General features: G+C 47.7%; 1 protein-coding gene across 2 annotated transcripts in view; it reads right to left on the bottom strand.

The window, feature by feature from the left end:
• Positions 1-17,119, bottom strand: part of CARD11 (caspase recruitment domain family member 11) — a 1,247,701-nt gene that overhangs the window by 1,149,567 nt on the left and 81,015 nt on the right. For both annotated transcript variants that reach the window (XM_069647590.1, XM_069647589.1), the window contains exon 2: positions 25-102. The gene's annotated coding sequence lies outside the window, so the exon portion shown is untranslated. The remainder of the gene's footprint in view (positions 1-24; positions 103-17,119) is intronic.

The following is a 17,119-nucleotide window of genomic DNA, read 5'->3' as shown; positions in this document are numbered from 1 at the left end:
TACGTAACCAGGGTATACGTTTACCGTTAAGATGAGGAATAGCAGGAAAGCATCTTCAATAGGCTTCCTCCTAATGCAAAGGTGATGTGTTCCAATATACACCTATGAAGCAAGAGAAAGCAGATTTAAAAGGCGTATTGAGGAATGTGCATATAAAGCAATTACTAATCAATTACTAAAGTGGATTACTTTTTAAATCCCTTTGTTCAAAAATGGAATCTTATATTTAACATGCTTTTCTTCAGGATTCTCTGATGTTGGCCCTACCCGTCTATTGTATAGAGAACAGTATGACACAATGTGTTACGTACTGGTACATTATTTGCATCCTGGACCCCGGGAGAAGGGCATGAAAATGTGTAGGTTCTATTGTACGATAACTTTATCAAACACAGCCTGTAAGATTTCTATGGAAGACCTTCCTGGCAAATCAATTGCTTTGTGAAACCAGCCATGTATCAGGAGAGGATCAAAGAGAGTGTATGTTAGTGGATATTTCAATTATTTGGATGAGGTAGTCAAATTGAAGGGAAGCAGAGAACATATACACTATGTTTCATGCGATAGAAACAGAAAAAGATGTACATCTTTTAAACAAGGAATTTCTAATGGTATATACCAAACATTCAGAATTTTCCTTCCAGTTCATCAAATTGATTAAGTGTTTCTATAGTCTATAGAGTCTAACACATATCCATATTTATTGTAGAGCAACTGCAGCACTTGTTTTATATGTTTGGTTATTAATTTGTTTTCAATGATTCACTTTTATCATCTATTTCAGGTACAACTGTTTGACTGAAGTTATGGAAGTTTTAATGCAGATAGATCAACCATCATTGTCCAAATGTAAGTTCTTGTGTGACATAGACTATAAATTGAGCTTATTGTGACAATTACATCAAAAGGATGCTTTAACTCAAAACTCTAAATTTCATGAAAAACCACTTGATGCTGTAAGAATTGGAAACAAGTGCAACAAGTGATTATAAACAGCTTTCCAAAAAACTCAAAATACAACAGTAGAAGGAATAAGCCAATGTACTGCTACTTGGCATCTGTTCTGTTACAAAATGTGTACGCACAAAGGTAAACTGGATAGACTACATGCCAGAACAGCAAAAAATAACTGGCAGAACATGAAGATTCCGATAAGAGCTTGTTGAGGATGAAGGATTTTCTCTGTACAAAATCCCAAAATACGGGTATTGTGAGAAACCTTGAGGTATTCTCCCATGTAGACCCTGAGAATCCTCTATTCAGGTGGCCATGAAAGGTCTATCGCTTGTGGATCCCAACCCTGGAGGTGGACAAGCGAGGGAGGATCACCTGTGTAGGGGAGACCAGGGCTGCTTTCAGGAGGATACCCTAGGGGAGACGCGGCATTCCAATGGAACAATAGGTGGAGAAATCCCTGAAGCCTTTGTGGGTTATGCAGGCCCCATTATCCCAAACCCAATAAAGCGACAATCAGATTGTCCCGGAGCAACCCTAGGGAAAGGAGGAAGCAGGGGGAGACACAGAGTCTTAATTCCAATTTCTTCCTGTCTTTTCCCCATTCAGATCATAGGAGGGGTTATAGAGGCCCATGCCCGCATATCTGGGTGGATAACATAGATTCATCTCTTGTTTACCAAAGTAGGGCCAAGGGCTCTTCCCCTATTCTTTATCAATCACGTTGTAATAACCTAGCCCACCAATGTCAAGTCCCATTTCAGCCCATCTCCCCTCCCCATTTCCACCAAATACTGAGATGAGGAAGAATCAACTAAGGTCATTAACGATTACCCATAGGAATAACATGGGGAAAGTAAGGGAAACCTACCATAGAAATGAACTCCAGTTGTCCCACTAATAGAGTCAGGCAGGGTCAGGAATTTAATAGTAACTATTCACACCTGACTCCACTCACTCACGGAAGAGAAAGGACAGTATAAAGGATGGTGCGAACAACCCAAAGAGGACCAGAAGGCTGTGAAAAGGGTGCAAGAGACACAAAAGGAAAGGACAGTATAAAAAAGGGTGCAAGTGACCCAAAAAGAAAGAAACCAGTGCAAGAGGACACAATACCATGCAAGAAGTGTGCAAGTGCACAATCAAGATAAAGGGCCTCATTCTTAGGTGGGCGCAAAGGGATACCGGGCACCGGTAATGACACCGGTGCCAGTAATCCCTTTGCGCCCCATTCCGAGGTCCATTAGCGGGTCCCTCCCTTAACGCCTGGCTTTCAAAAGAATCCCTATCACATTTTTGTACAGCGTAAGGGCAAACATAGGTTTAGACAAAGACAGACTTTTATTTTGGACTATTAGACGACAACGGACATTAGAAACATCAATTAAGGTTTTACCAGGCGTTATGGACGGGACCCGTAAAGGGATACCAGGGTCAATAATAGTACCACAATTTGCGGTACCGTTATTGATGCCTTCCCTCTTCCCATTGAGCCCTATGGGGGCTCAAATGGGAATGGGGAATGGCTTTTACAATGGGGATTTACCGGTCCCACCAAGGTCGGACTGGACCGGTAAGTCCCCATTGAACAAGGGTGGACATGGTCCCGATATTTGTGCTAGTCATGGCGCTAATAGCGCCATGACTAGCACCAACCTCGTAATGAGGCCCAAAGAATAAGATGGTGTAAGTGTGCACAGAAAAGAGGAAGGAATAAAGAAAAATGTTGCAGGAAGCACCTGAAGATAAAGTCTGCAAAAGGAAGTGGAAGTAAAGAATCAAGAGAGGGGAAAAGGGTCAGAGTGGTTGTGCTGAGGAAAAGAAAAGTGCCTAGCATTTTCAAATTTTGGCATTTTTGTTGACCCACTATTTTTCCTTTTCAAAAGAATCCCTTTCACATTTTTGTACAGCGTAAGGGCACACATAGGTTTAGACAAAGACAGACTTTTATTTTGGACTATTAGATGACAACGGCCATTAGAAACATCAATTAAGGGAACCATCCTTTTAGAGTTAGGGCCAGTCAGGCATTCCACCACCCCAGGGACCTTAATAATAAAAGGCTTAAAAACAAATGCTTTTGAGTCTGTGTCTCTCTTGATAACATGCCTGTCTCATATATGGTGTTAGGGTGGGATACAGTTCAATTGATAGAAGTTGAGACCCTTATGCTACTCATAATATTTCTGGCCAGTGGGGAGAAGATTATTGTACAGAGAGAAGATCAAGATTGAGTCATGGTAATACATTATTTTATTTTTGGCAAGATCAGCATCCCTGTGTAACATCAGAATTTGTTTTTTTCAGAATCAACTTCTTCTAGATACCCTTACCTTATCCACATACCGTTTGAAACAGTGCGACCATCTTATTCTGAAGGTTAGATATCCCCACACTTATATCCGAGTGTGTTAGGAGCAGCAATTGCAGGCAAGGGGTTAACCACCATAGATCTACCAACTGTCTAATCTAAGCCTGCATTCTATCCCTGAGAATAACTTCCTGAAAGCCAAAAAGGTTCAGGGCCGGGGTCTGATACCAGCTCCAAATTCTTTTCAGACTCAGGATCATGAGGAAATTCAGATACAACCATCACTCTTTCTGGAACTATGGCAGCCATTGAAGAAGTCCAGATCTGCCTAGAAGACCATTAGATTGAGGCAGTGAACTGGTTGCAAGCACGACTGGAGAAACTGATAGCAATCCAGGTAAAACCCAGTATTCCACAGGGAGTCCTGCAACCCTAAAGGAGGGAGAAGACTTAGGGAATGTCTTTCTTATTTTTGACTGGTTAGCAATGCAGTTTCAATGAAGTGATGAGCTGAAGCTTTGTTACTTGGGACCCCTTCTGAAAGATGAACTTCAGACATCATACCAACCACTGAACCTTCCCAGAACAGCCTCCTTTATGGATATTAAGGTAGCCCTTATGCAAAGAGTAGGACAAACTAGCAGCTTCTATCACCACAAGTTACGGAACTTAAAATTAAATCCAGGTGAGACACCAATTGAATTAAGGGAGAACATTTAAAAAACTCTCTCTCTATGGTTCCAAGGCAAAACCTTACCCGAAGTTCTTGAAGAACTAACCATGGAGCAATTTATAAACTCACTAACACTGTTTCTCCAAAAAGCGGTATTGCAATTAAATAAACCTACTCTCACCCTGGCAATTGAAACTGCTCAAAATCATGCAGAGGCCAATAAGCATTTCCACTTCTTACATCAAAGTGATGAGCGAAGGGATAGCTGAGGGCCTACTTATCCCTTTTCTTCCCATCAGATACATTTAAGACCTCTATAAAAAACAAAATAACGGTCTGATAAAATGCCAGAAGTCAAGGGGCTGGAGGAAATAAGGTGCGAGGAAAGCAAACCTAGTAGACCAACAACCCTTCTTTTTGTTTATTTTTCCTGTAAAGAACTTGGGCACTTGGCCAGAAATTGTCCCCAAAATTGGATGGAGGAGCCAATGGAAGTTGGGTGCTTAATAGATGAGGAATGGGAAGAACCAGGCAAGAATGTTGAGACTATGAGTGCCTGCTATTGTGATATCCCAAATCTGTCGATCCATGAGCCCGCTATCGTGAATGGGATCTCAGTGCAGGCCCTCAGAGACTCAGGGAGAAAACTGACCACCATACAAGCTGACCTAGTCCCCTTTGATAACCTTAAGCAAATCAAGACCATCCAAATTACCTGTGTGCACGGAGATCAGGAAATCTATCCATGAATACCTGTTCCCATTCGGATTAGGCACAGTTATAAAATCAATCCATCAGCAGTAATAGCAGGCTTTCCAGAGGAGGTTATCATTGGTCAAGACTTTCCAGGGTTCTCCTCCCTCAAGCAGAACATGCAGGCTCCAGGGTTTTTATCCCCACCAACATTGGCAAAAGGAACTTTTCTGTCCTAACTCCATGTTACCAGTTGCCCGGTGGCCGGTGTTCTTGGGGAAGGGTATGTGAGAAACCTAGGGGTATTCTCCCATGTAGTCCCAAGAATTTTCTATTCAGATGGCCGGGGGAGGGCCATCACTTTTGGCAACCCTGGGGGTGGACAAGCGAGCGAGTATCACCTGGGTAGGAGAGACTGGGGATGCTCTCATGAGGATGTACTAGGGAAGACACAGTATTCCAGGGGGACAATAGGTGGAGAAATCCCAGAAGCCTTTGTGGGTTATGCAGATCCCATTTTCCCTAACCTGAGAAAGAGGCAACCAGATTGTCCCGGAGCAACCTTAGGGAAAGGGTGAAGCAAGGGGAGACACAAACAGAGTCTTTAATCCAACGTCTTGCTGTCTTTTCCCCATTCAGGTCATAGGAGAGGTGATGCATGCCCATGCTCGCATATCCGGGTGGATAACATAGGGAACAATTTAATGCAAAGTGTATTCATCTGTTGTTTACCAAAGTAGGCCCAAGGGCTCTTCTGCTATTCTTTATCAATCACCCGGTAATAAACTAGCCCACCAATGCCAAGCCCCATCTCATCCCATATCCCCCTCCCCATTTCTAACAAATACTGAGACGAGGAAGAGGCAACAAAGATCAGTAAAGATTACCCATAGGAATAACATGGGGTAAATAAGGGAAACCGACCATAGAAAGAACTCTAACTGTCCCACTAATTGAGTCAGGCATTTCACACCTGACTCCACTTGATTGGTCTTCTCACTATAAAAGCTGTGGTCTGACACAAGTGTATGAGCGAATAGGAGCGTGTGTAAGAAAGCCAGATGAAGATCAAGTTGGAGGAGAACCGAGGCGCCAGAGTTCCCCAGGACCAGAGGCCAGAAACCGGGACACTGAGACGCTGAGGACCTGCTTTGCAAAAGCGCAGGTGCGAGTCGAGGGAGCCGTGTCTCCAGGGAGCCAAGAAGGGTCTATGTGAGAGATTGGAGAGGCGTGCTGGTATCCCGCAGAACCTGCATATGTGAACATTAAAAAACTCTCTCTCTATGGTTGCAAGGCAAAACGTTAGCAAAATTTCTTGAAGAACTAACCATGGAGCAGTTTATAAAATCACTACCACTGTTTTTCCAAAAAGCGGTATTGCATTTAAATAAACTTACTCTCAATTGAAACTGCTCAAAATCATGCAGAGGCCTATATGCATTTGCACTTCTTACATTGAAGTAATGAGCGAAGGAATAGCCGCGGCCTACTCCTCCCTTTTCTTCCCAATCAGATACATTGAAGACCTCTATAAAAACGAAAGAACCTTATGATCAAGAAAGGTCCGATAAAAGGCCAGATGTCAAGGGGCGGGAGGAAATAAGGCTAGAGGAAAGCAAACCTAGTAGACCCACGACCCTTGTTTGCTTTTCCTGTAAAGTAACCCTGGCACCTGGCCAGAAATTATCCCCAAAATTGGAAGGAAGAGCCAATGGAAATCAGGTGCCTTGAGACTATGGGCCTCATTCCGAGGCTGGAGGTAAGGGTTAACGGTCACCGTTAATGGCAACGGTGACCGTTAACACTTACCACCATATTCCGAGTTCCCTTTTGCGGGTTGGCATTTAACGCCTGTTTTTAGCAGGCGTTAAAAATCCAACCCGCAAAGGGACCTTGGAGTAAATTACGGCACCGTAATTTACGGTGCCGTAATTTACTCCTTCCCCATTCCCATTGAGCCCTATGGGGGCAGGAATGGGGATGGGGAACCGGTATGGTGAATGGGGAATTACCGGTCCCTCCAACCTTGGAATGGACCGGTAATTACTCCATTCACCATACCGGATTTCCATGGAGTAAATAGCTCCATGGTTGCTTACCATGGTGCTATTTACTCCATGGATAGCGCCAGCCTCGGAATGAGGCCCTATGAGTGCCTGCTATTGTGATATCCCAAATTCGTCCATCGATGAGCCCTCTATCGTGAATGGGATCTCAGTACAGGCCCTCATAGACTCAGGGAGAAAACAGACTGACATTCGAGCTGACCTAATCCCCTTTGATAACTTTAAACAAGCCAAGGAGGTTCGAATTACCTGTGTGTACTGAGATCAGGAAATCTATCCACGAATACATGTTCCCATTTGGATTAGGGGCACTTAAAAGATCATTCCGCCAGCAGTGATACCAGGCCTTCTGGAGGAGGTTATCATTGGTTGAGACTTTCCAGGGTTCTCCTCCCTCAAGTAGAACATGCAGGCTCCCCGTTTTTTTCCCCACCAACATTGGCAAAAGGACATGTTCTGCCCTAACTCCAATGTTTGGACATGGTCTTCAGAAACCCAGAACAATCCAAAGAACCTCCCAGTTACCAGTAGCCCTACAGTGGGTGGCCGAGGTTCTTGGGGAAGGGTATGTGAGAAATCTATGGGTATTCTCCCATGTAGGCCCCGTGAATCCTCTATTCAGGTGGGCAGGGAAGGGCTATCTTTTTTCCATCCCAACTCTTGGGGTGGACAAGTGAGGGAGGATCATTTGAGTAGGAGAGACCGGGATGGCTCTCAGGAGGATACACTAGTCAAGATGTAGTATTCCAATTGGACAATAGGCAGAGAAATTCCAGAAGCCTTTGTGGGTTATGCAGGGTCCATTATCCCTAACACAAGAAAGAGACCACCAGATTGTCCCGGAGCAACCCTAGGGAAAGGGGAAAGCAAGGGGAGACACAAACAGAATCTTAATTCCAACGTCTCCCTGTCTTTTCCTCATTCAGATCATAGGAAGGGTGATACAGGTCGATACTCATGTATCTAATAATAATAATAATAATAATAATTAGGCTTTTATATAGCGCTACAAACCCTCAGGTATCTGAGCGCTGCTTATTATTACCCACGGTGTGTGGTGCTCATTTATCGACCTCGGAAGGATGAAAGGCTGAGTTTGGCCCCGCCGGGATTCGAACCTGCGTTAACAGGCTCTGCACGGGTGTCAAAGCGGGCGCTCTACTCGCTGTGCCACTTGACCGGCTGTAGGTGGATAACATAGGGAATCATTTAATGCAAAGGGTATTCATCTCTGATTTACCCAAGTAGGGCCAAGGGGTCTTCCCTTATTCTTTATCAATCAACTTGTAATAACCTAGCCCACCACTGACAAGTCCCATCTCACCCCATCTCCGGCTCCCCATTTCTACCAAATATTGAGACGAGGAAGAAGTAACTAAGATCAGTAAAGATTACCCATAGGAATATCATGGGAAAGTAAGGGCAACCGACCATAGAAAGAACTCCAGCTTTCCCACTAATAGAGTCAGGCAGAGTCAGGCATTGAATAGTAACTATTCACACCTGACTCCACTTGACTGGTCTTCTCACTACAAAAGGTGTGGTCTGACACAAGTGTAGGAGAGTGAGTAAGAAAGCCAGCAGGAGAGCAATTTGGGAGGAGAACTGAGATGCCAGAGATGCCCAGGACTGGAGGCCAGAGACCGGGAAACTGAGACTCTGAGGAACTGCCATGCAAAAGGGCAGGTGGGTGTCAAAGGAGCCATGTCTCCAGGGAGCCAAGAAGAATCTGTGTGTGGGATTCAAGATGCATGCTGGTGTCCTGCAGAACCTGCGTATGTGGATGCCCGTTCCCTTGGGCCAGTGAGGCAGCCCGGGAGTGTCCGAGGGGCAGGTGGTGAGACCCTGACCTCAGAACAAAGAGCCGGTGTGAAGCGGCGGAGCAGGAGTCAGCCCGGTGAGTCTGAGAGCCTTACAGAGCCGGGTTGTGAAGAGCGCGATACAGATACAAGGTAATGCTAGAAACACATAAGAAAGAGGACAGTGTTTGAAAGTGTGGCGTTTGTTTGAAGCTGACAGGAAGTCTTCACAGATGCAAGTAACAGTGTAAGAGTGCACGCGCGAGACGCGCATATGTTCTGGACTATGAAATTATATGAATGGAAGAGGACCAGAACAGGGACGTCATTTCACCAAAATGCCAGGGGTAGCGGAAGTGAAATCACACGACCCTTGACCCCCTGATAACATCACTGACCCCGCCCTGAAGTGATATTGTGGGAAGCGATGGAACACACCTTTCACCCGTTGACAAAACTGGAAGTGGCATCACATAGCATTGTACACTACGAAAAACATGGTTACGATATCAATATAATGTGATGTACATTTGATACAAGAATGGATCACCATGTGTATTGTTAAGATCAGTGTGCATAGGCCCATATTACCAAATTAATGTGAATGCAAGCAGTCGTCCATGACCAAATGATAATGATGTGTTATTATATAGCACTTACGCTTCAGCGCTTTATATAGAAAAAATATACACCCAATATCGCCCAAACCTGTGTTGGTACTCATATATCGACCTCAGAAGGATGAAAGATTGCGTTCAGGCATTTAAGAACAGACTAAATCAGTGACTCACCCCTGAAGTGTGCCAGAAATAAAACCTTTAATGAGTCTAGCAGTTATTGTATAGCATTCCATTATTTGGTATTCCTATTCTTTCTTATTTAGGGTCAGTGCTGGCCACAGCCCAGGAGCTTGCATTACCAAAATAAAAAAGATATTTTTTTAGAGGTCGCAAGGGAGACCACAGAGGCCGCAAGGGAGACCTCAGAGGTCGCAGTTGCGACCTCTGGTGACCCCAAAATGACGTCCCTGGGCCAGAAGGCTGTGAAGGTGCAAGATGCATGAAGAGAAAGGACAGCATAAAAGAGGGAGCGAACGACCCAAAGAGGACCAGAAGGCCATGAAAAGGGGTGCAAGAGGCATGGAGGAAAGGACAGTATAAAAAGGGGTGTGAGTGACCCGAAAAGAAAGAGTGCACGAAAGCATGAACGAAGTGTGCAAGTGGCACAATCAAGATAAATAATAAAAGATGGTGCAAGTGTGCACAGAAAAGAGGAAGGAATATAGAAAAATGGTGCAGGAAGCACCTGAAGATAAAGTGTGCAAAAAGTATGTGAAAGTAAAGAATCAAGGGGAAAAGGATCACAGTGGTCGCACTGAGGAAAAGCAAAGAGCCTAGCGTTTTTGAAAGCATCTGATTCTACTCCATAATAGGATGATATGCAGAAAAGATTGCACATCCTGACCAGCAAACTTTGTGTTTTGTGTTTTGAAAGTTGGAAAAGGCCTAAGCTTTGGGAAGGGAACCCTGAGAGGCCTATTGAAGAAGCAGACTTTGGGCCTCATTACGACCCTTGCGGAAATGGAAAAATGATGGCGGAAATGCAATACCGCCATCGAACACCGCTCGTTGCGATCATGACCCGTCACCGTAAAGTACGATGCCATTAGCGACACCGCAGTGAACGGCAACGCTAACTGCACCAAGTACGCGCACGCGCGCCTTGCAAAACCGGAATCACCGCCATGGCGCAACGGTACGCGAATTCTGACCCTAGCGGACATGTACTGAACGCCATCAAGCACGTCGTAAAGTACCATTCCGCCATGGCGAGAAATACGGCAACGCGAACCAACCGTAAATGGCCCACTGAGTGCCTGTACTCCACTCCCTGGCCCCATTGCACAACTCCTGGCAGGCGCAATGTACCCACACTATGCAACCAGTGAAATCCACAATTCACCCATGCATGCCAACGTAGAAAAGCATGCAGGGGCTCAAAGCGCCCCGTGAGTGGGCATCCATGTACGGCATGTCACCATAGCCGTACTGACGCAGCACAGGCATGTGAAGGTACAATACATCAAAATGAAAATCAAGAACACATGACACAAAACAACAGTAGTCCCCCATCGCTTGCCACCAGCGCAAGGCAACATCCAAAACAGCATCCTGAGGGGGATTGCACCAGCCCTGTACTCATGCCAGTAAACAAACCAACCATCAGCAGAAGCATGTACCACACAAGTCGGCAGAGTGACTGAGCAGCCAGGCTCATCCCAAGAGGGGCCGATGGGAGCTGCAGGGCACAGATGGCATCAATACAGAAGCTATTCCAATGGACATGACCCCAGTCCCCCTCCAACAAACGCACGCAAACACAGTCACCTGTGACCAGCCACATTCTGAACAACCCATCATTCCACCAATCGACCTGGCTGACAGGCACCATTCGGCCAAAAGCCAATCCCCCGCCCCTGAACAGCACATCATGTAAACAGTCACAATGGCAGCCCCTATCCGTGACCATACTGTGCTACGTAGGCAAACGCGGCCAGTACTGTACCACACAACTCAACTCAGAAGGCGGAACACAATGCAGATCATCACGCAATACATACCGCCACAAAGCGAAAATCGCCACATCACCTGCAAAGAACAACGCAACACGACAAATATCGGAATACAATTTAAATGCACATCCAAATGACAAAGGCCCCACAGCAATTTGCAAAATACCACCAAAACAACCATCATCACCGAGGGCTGCATCTGCAATAATTGACCGGCTTCCACTTGTGTGACGCCCTGTACCATCATGGCACACAGGGCCTACATCAACGTTCCAAAAGGCAACATGGAAGCGGCAAGAACCGCAGGTCCGTCCCATGAGGCAGGCACTAGTCGAGCTGAAAGGCCGAAATGTTGCACCTAGCCACCAGTACAGCGTAAGGGCAAGTGGCCCATTGGCGATCGTCCCATAAGATCGAAATGGTGCTCCACTGATTCACCCGAAGCTGCAGGAGTCGAGAGTAAAAACCATCTGGAGGAGTGGCGTAGAGATGGCATCTGCAATAGGGCAGGAGATACCTGTCACCCAAAAGAAACACAAATTAACCGATTGCATTACGGGACTCATGATGCATTACAATCTTCATTCAACACACCAAATCCACACCCATATGCATGCTAGCCCACTCCAAAGGAATATACACACCCCTAAATCAGTATCGAATCATAACGAAACCAATCGAGCTAAATACACCATTGTCAACGTCGGTTACTGTGCATGCGTCCGTCAAGATAGAACCCATGACATGGGATTAGTAACGTGCCTAGACACAAGTGTATGAAGGCGCGTCGAGACAGGGAGGATCCGACAAGGGCAGATAGACGTATGTCCCACTATGGCAGCCTTGCATCACATAACGCAGGGGAAGGGGAGTGAATCAAAAAACCCATGTACATGGCAGACCCTAAACGGAATCATCAGTCCATGCATCCACACATCATTCCCTCATCCCGCAATGAAAACGCATGAATATTCACTCACATAATATGTGAAACTTCCATCGCGTCTGTGCGTAATGCAGTCCGCAAAAACCACTGTGCCCCTGGCCGGATCTGTAGTGTTGTGAAGCAAGATGGATTTGGGAACGTCCTGCCTTATCGTCCACTACGCTGTTGCGCATCCCATTCAATTCATATCATTCATTGCCTGCTCGTTATGGGCCATGTCCCAAGGACATTCTACAATAGAACGTTACATTTCCAGCCAGACCTGTGGGCGTATCCTCGCCGCTACTTCAAAACCCAAAATGCTGGCCTTCGAATTCCTCACTTGCAACATTACGTCGAAAAGGCTTCTGTGAACGCTTGCATTCACAATTACATCAATGTAGTGCGGCTGTGTGTCATGATGCTAACTGGCTGCAATCACAAATGGCACGCCACGCCCGTCGGTGAAGTACGTTACTGTGCTGCATGAGGGTCGGCCATCGATCGAGCCCTACATACCACTGACTCTTCACAGGTATGTAAGCGGCTGCAATCATAGCATGTGTAACAATGGGAGCATAGCATGAAAATCAGTCAAAGTACATCACACTGCCATCGGGATTTGATACATGATTCCAATCCCAAGATGCCATGCGGCCAAATGCAGCCTTACGTGCGGGACGTGCTCGGCCAGAAGGGATTGCATCTGCCACAGATTCATTCAATCAGCACAGGTGGAGGCCATACAGGCCGACAGCACATATATTGCAGACCCAAACCCCTCCCACAACCACTCCCACTCCAAAATGCTACCGGCAGGACTAGCGATGTTGGGCCTGGGGTACCAGATAGCACTGCAAGTGCTACAACTACAAGAAGACGACGAACAACAACAGGTACAACAACCGGGCGCACAGGGGAGACGGAGGAGAAGGAGGAGGAGGAGGGCAAGGCAGGGTCAGCAAGGCCCACAAGCACTGCCACTACCACCACGCAGGCGGCCCGCAATCCCACGCCTCCGAGCCGATCCGTTCAACCTCACTGCTGAGCAGATCCACACCCTCTACCGTTTGGACCGGGACACCATAATCGCCATTGTGGACATGACACATGCTGACCTCGTGAGCATGATAGATAGCCCAACCGCCATCCCACCCCTACTGAAGGTGGTGTCTGCACTCCACTTCCTGGCCACAGGCACCTACCAGCACACAGTGGGACAGTTGCATGGCATTTCACAGCCACTGTTCTCACGGACACTCTTCCAAGTGCACGATGCCCTCCTGAAGCACGCCGACGACCACATCACACTACCACGCACGTACCAGGAGATTACCAACGCTAAAGTGGGATTCCATGCACTTGGCGGCATCCCGGGTTGCATTGGTGCCATCGACTGCACCCATGTTGAATTGGTTGTCCCACATGCCATGGAGGTCCAGTACCGCAACCGGAAACAATTTCATTCAATCAATGTGCAAATGGTGTGTGACTCCAACAAGATATTTACGCATTGTTGTGCCAGATTTCCAGGATCTACCCATGATTCTATGGTCCTGAGGAACACAAGAATACCACGCTACATGGAGCGACACGCAGGGCACAGATCCTGGCTACTCGGTGAGTCTCATTCCATGCATGACATCGTGGCCCATTTGATGCGTCAATGACCTTGCAGGGGGGGGGGGGGCTACTTAGCACTATCATTCCACTGACACCCTTTATTCGTCTCATACAGGTGATGCCGGGTATCCACTGAAGAGATGGCTCCTTACACCAATCCGGAACCCACAGAACGAGCATGAGGAGGACTACAACCATGCCCACTCACGTACCCGTGTGGTCATTGAACAGGCATTCGGCCTACTGAAGGCTCGTTTCCGCAGCCTCAGCAGGTCTGGCGGGGCACTCATGTACAGCCATGAGAAGGTTTCTAAGATGGTCATGGCATGTGTCATGCTGCACAACATGTGCATACGTAGGAATGTGCCCATGCCCCCTGACGCTGTACTGCATGCACCTGAAGATGATGATGATGATGAGGGTGGGGATGTGGAGGCACCTCAAGGAGTCCATGAGGCACAGGATGTACGTGCAATCCGACAGAGCATCATAGATGCATGCTTCTAGCAACCACGCATGGTGCCTATTACACGGAAAGGGGACCTGTGGCACTGTGTGTGTGTAGTACAGGCACATTGTGGACTGTACGCCTATGAAGGCCTCGTACGCAAATATCAATGTCCACACATGTCATTGGATGATAATGAGGTGCTGTATTGTTAATGTGATTTGATTTATACACCCTATGGACCCGCCACCCAGTGAAGCCCAACACACCCCCTCCACCCTACTACCTCCCCCCCCAACACCAGTGTCCAAATATGCATGCTGTCCGTGGGTAGACGCTATTGCAAGCCCCCTCTACGGGTATCAGGGGCACCCCTGCCCGTGGAGCGCAGGTTCCTGCCAGATCTGCGTTGGGGGCTGCCCTGGACGGAACTTGCCACGGATGATGTCTCTGCCTGCTCGCGTCCATGCATGTCTCTGAGGGTTTGTGAGAGCTCCGAGAGCACACGGCGCACAGCAGCAAGTTCAGCACAAACGTCTTTGGACGTCGCATGCAGTTCCCCCCTCAGGCTCTCGGTGCTTTTCTCCATTTGTGCTCTCAGGCTCTCGGTGCTTCTCTCCATTTCTCCCCTGAGGCTCTCACTACTTTTCTCTATTTGTGCCCTGAGTGTCTCGGTGGATGTTTCCATGGCTGCCCTGGAACCCCCGCATTCATTTGCATGGTCCTTGAGTAGCGTGGACGCTTCCTGCTGTTGCTCGATCAGCAGGTCGAGGGACTGTTGCCTCTGCTGGGCCATGGACATTTGCGGTGGTGTGACAGGGGGGCTGCTCAACACATGTTGCCTTGGCACAGGACTTGTGGGGGTTGGCCAGTCGTCGTCTTCAGGGTGCCCCTGCGTGGTTTCGTCATGGTGTAGGGGATGGAACATGCAGGGGGATTGGGAAAGGTCATGGATGGTACCTACGTCGCCAGCACTGTTTTCCGTGTCGGAGCATGCTGGCATGACAGCTGTGTCACCTATGGTGCTGCTACCACCAGAGGCAGTGCCATCAGATACGTTCTTTGGGGGGACCTGTGGTGCTGGGGTTGTGGACTTGCTGGCTGCTGGGGTGCCTGTTGCAGTCCCCTCCAGTGTGCTGCCACTTGATTCCTGCTGCTGCCGTGTCTTGATCCTTGCACCTGAGGTGGAGGCTCTTGGGACGTTGGTCCTGGCCCTCTTTGCAGGCGTGCTGGTAGGGGTGTCCTGCAGCTCGTCGTTGGTATCGGACCCTGTGGTGGAGTAAAGAGGGGCGAGCGTTAGTTATGGGTCTGTCGGATTTGGAATGGCAACGTATCAAATGCATTGGGGTGGTACATGAGGCTGATTTGGGACTGGGCCTTGGAGGTGGTCTCATTTTCGTGTGGATTGAGGATGCATTCATTTGGCTGCATGCAGTTAGGGGGTGCATGCTGCACATGTAGGGGTTGTTTATGGCTTCTTGATTGATTTGTTTGTTCATTCTGACTTTTAGAGGGCGCTGTCAGGGCAAAGTATGTATTGCACTATGGGGTCACATGGTACTGCACATGTTCGTGGTTTGTGGATTTCGCATTGTTTCTCTTGGCCAACCTACCTGATTCTCCGGATGTCGGCACTCCTTTCTCCATCCCTCCGACTCCCTCTATGCTCTCCATTCCTATGGTGGAGGCGCAGATTTCCTCCCAGGGGGTCAACTTGATGGGCGACTCTGAACCCCCCCCGGTAGCTGTGGCGATGTTCCTGTTCGCAGAAAGTATGCTGCGTACGCGGATCCGCAGGTCGTCCCACCGCTTGCGACATTGCTGTGGCGTGCGGGGTGTTGTCCCCACCGCACTTACGCGCTGTGCCACCAGGGCCCATATGGCCTTCTTGTTGGCAAGGGCCGTCCTGGTCATTTGACTGGAGAAGACGACGGCGGAATTTTCCTGGAGGGTCTCGGTGAGCACGGTCAGTTCCTCTCGGGAGAAGTGTACCTGCCGCTTGCGGTCACACGCTTTCTTGGCTACCTTTCCCATATTTATTTTTTTAACTGGGGTTGCTAACGGGTTGGGATGTGTGTCAGGGTCGGATTTTTTATGGTTGTGTTGGGATTCGGATTTTATAGTTGTGCGGCGTGCTGTTTCCCGTTCCGGCCACATGCTTTTACTTCCGTTTCCGTATATTTACGGTGGCCGTAATTTGCGGTGCACGCTCGTTACGGTGACCGCTCATTACGGTGACCGCTAAAATGGGTGGCGGTATTGCACCTGGTGCTGCGTACGGCGGCGGTAAGGGCCGTTTTGGGGTCATTTCCGCCATCGCAGCCTTTCGGATTCCGCCATGGCGTAATGCTCGTGCCCGATGGGTCGTGATTGGCCGCACTTTGCTCCTTCGTGCAATGGCGGAAACGCTATTTACGCTGTTGCGGTCCGGTCAGTCACTTTCCGCCAGGGTCGTAATGAGGCCCTTTGTGTTTTGTGTTTTGAAAGCTAGAAGAGGCCTGAGCTTGGGGAAAAGAACCCTGAGGGGCCCATTGAAGAAACTGACTTTGTGTTTTTAGATGTTGAAAGCTGAAATTGAACAAGTTAAAGCTTGGGGAAGGATACCACAAGGAACTCAAGGACATTGATGGTGTTTGAATTCACTATAAAGGCCCTGTGGAGAAGTCATGTGAACAGCCCTGTTGAGTGAACGCATCATTGTGACATTGACCTAATTGCACCTGGTGAGAAGATCACCTGATACCAACTTTGATTTTGCCATTTGCCATTGTTGTTGACCCACCATGTTTCCTTTCAAAATACTCCCAATCACATTTTTGTACAGCGTGAGATCAAGCATATGTTTAGACACAGACAGACGTTTATTTTTGGACATTTAGACGACGATGGCCATTAGAAACATCAGTTAAGTGAACCATCCTTTTAGAGTTAGGGCCAGTCAGGTATTCCACCACCCCAGGAACCTTAGTAAATAAAGGTTTTAAAAGAAATGATTTCGAGTCTGTGCGCCTCATTACACGGTAGGTGGAGAACCATGGCGCTACTAGCGCCATGG

The sequence above is a fragment of the Ambystoma mexicanum genome, chromosome 2q, assembly GCF_040938575.1.
Source record: "Ambystoma mexicanum isolate Mex_15411 chromosome 2q, UKY_AmexF1_1, whole genome shotgun sequence".
Taxonomy (NCBI): domain Eukaryota; kingdom Metazoa; phylum Chordata; class Amphibia; order Caudata; family Ambystomatidae; genus Ambystoma; species Ambystoma mexicanum.
Note: the sequence above shows the minus strand (reverse complement) of the source record. Positions and strands in the feature narration are given on the sequence as shown.